At 38.8% G+C, this 2,445-nt stretch overlaps 1 non-coding gene across 1 annotated transcript; it reads right to left on the minus strand.

Moving 5' to 3' along the window:
* Positions 1-1,745: 1,745 nt before the first annotated feature.
* LOC144227035 (U6 spliceosomal RNA) lies at positions 1,746-1,848 on the minus strand. The gene has a single exon (XR_013333830.1). It is a non-coding gene; the product is annotated as a U6 spliceosomal RNA (small nuclear RNA).
* Positions 1,849-2,445: the final 597 nt, after the last annotated feature.

Here is a 2,445-nt window from a genome sequence, read left to right on the forward strand (position 1 = left end):
TGCCTTAATTTTCAGCCTAAATCTTCATGAGTCAATACTATACATAACAGACAAAAGGACACTTGAGTGCTTTTACTGATCCTCGCAGTTAACATGAATCAAATTTGTACCCCAGCTGTAAGAATGATGACAAATTGAAAATTTCATGTTTTTAAAGTGACCATCACGTGTGGCTTAAGTGGAAGGATGACTGTGGCAGTGACGCTCACAGACTTTTTGTTCCTAAGATCTTGAGTCTTTGATGACCGTGTCACTTCTAGGAAATGGAAGCAAGCAGGAAGGACCCCTAGGATACCCTTTCTCTTAGCCTCACTGGCCCCACCGGACAAAATCAAAAGCCTCACGAAAATAACCATACATCAGCTTACTTTCGTTTATGCACAGAAATCCTCCCTTGTATTTTCGGCAATTCCCCAGGGTTTTGGGGGTCACTTTTGCAAGAGAAATGTCCAAGGCTCTGAAATCTCATCCTGGCCCAACCTCTCTGCTTCTGTTGTATTTAATGTCCCCCCCCAGGATGTTGGCAGGGTGGTGGTGGAATGGATACAGCTAACCCAACCCTATCTCGCTTTTGGAAGCTTACATTCTTTCATGGATGGCCCCTCCCACTTCCCTCTTCTAATCACGGAATAATGACATGGAGGCAGAAACTGCCATCCCCAACAAGTATATCAAGAGAGAACATTCTTTAGTGACAAACAAATACAGCAGACAAAATGGTTTCCTCTGATTCTTTTTTTCCTTTTCTTTCTTTCTTTCTTTTTCTTTGTTTTTTGCCGATTACCAACATGTCTGAATAATTTCATATGTGTGTACGTTCTGGCAAATGCTGATAGCTATAGGATAAGGGAAGACATTGTAATGCCCATTCCTTAATGTTTTATTTATTTATTTATTTTTATTTTTGAGATAGAGATAGAGACGGCATGAGCAGGGGAGGGTCAGAGAAAGAGGGAGACACAGAATCCAAAGACAGGCTCCAGGCTCTGAGCTAGCTGTCAGCACAGAACCTGATGTGGGGCTTGAACCCACCAACTGTGAGATCATGACCTGAGCTGAAGTCAGATGCTTAACCCACTGAGCCACCCAGGCGCCCCTTTAATGCCCATTCCTAAGAAGACTGACAAAGAGACCTCCTAAATCAAACTCTTTGTCAGTTTGATTGCTGACAAAAACACTTGCTTTTAAAAGCAAGTAGACTATTAGAAAGAAATAAGACGAAGGAGATCCCTTGAAAATTTGCCAAATACACTGCTGGAGAGTGGGTATTTGGGAAATCCGGGCCCTACTGAAGGGTCTTAGTGATTTGTCCATTGGCACTAACCTTGCCTTGAATTTATCATTACTTTTGAATACTTGTGTGACTGGAGTCTGAGGCTTATTTTCCCCCCTTCTATGATCTGCAGTAGTTCACATGCTGACTTTAAACATATGATCTTATGGGGTAGTAAAAGTGTAAAAAGGAAATAAATGTTTTTAAAGGATATTAGGTAGTAACTTAAATATTTGCTGATGGAGAATTGGTTTAAAAATGATGGACTAGCGATATAAGGCAATTTTATGCAGTAAGTAAAAAAGACTGAGGTAGGTGTGTCTACACTGATATGGAAAGATGGCTAATATATATACATTTTATATTATTTTAAATATATNTTACACATGGTCAGATTTCTTTCTTTCTCATTGCCATGTAGTATTTCATTGTATAAATAAACCACATCTTCTTGATCCATTCATCAATTGATAAAAATATGGAACGCTTCACAAATTGGCGTGCCATCCTTGTGTAGGGGTCATGCTAATCTTCTCTGTATCGTTCCAATTTTAGTATATGTGCTGCTGAAGCAAGCATGGCTAACATATATTTTTAAGTAAAAAAAAGCAAGATGCATTTGTTCAACATGATCCCATTTTTAAGAACAGCAATAAAGCCCCTATGTATGTACATAAACATGGAAAATCATCTCAAATAATGAGTCTCTACAGCTTTCTCTCTTCCCCTCTCTCTGTGTCTGTCTCTCTGTCTTGGTGTCTCTTTCTTCTTCACATGTAGTATTTATTTCCCTTGCTAAACTAAAAGTTGGTGTTGAATTTTATCATACGCTTTTTTGGGGGAACTTTTACTTTAAAATAATTTCAGACCTAGAAAAATTTCAATTTCAAGAATAGAACACAGAAGCCAGAATTCCCAGATTCACCAATTGTTGATATTCCACCATATTTTTCATCTCTCCATTTTCATCTCAATCATTTGAAATTAAGTTGCGAATGATGCAGTGCTCCTTTACCTCTGCATGCTTCAAAGTGTACACTCTTAAAACAAGAACATTTCCTACATAGCCACAGGACCTCTGTCAAAATCAGGAAATTGACACTGCCCAAATCCCTGCTCAAATCTCCCCGACTGTACCAGTGACATCTTTTATACCTTTTAGAATTGTGCCC

Source organism: Crocuta crocuta, unplaced genomic scaffold (assembly GCF_008692635.1).
Source record: "Crocuta crocuta isolate KB4526 unplaced genomic scaffold, BGI_CrCroc_1.0 scaffold32, whole genome shotgun sequence".
In the NCBI taxonomy this organism is placed as follows: Eukaryota; Metazoa; Chordata; class Mammalia; order Carnivora; family Hyaenidae; genus Crocuta; species Crocuta crocuta.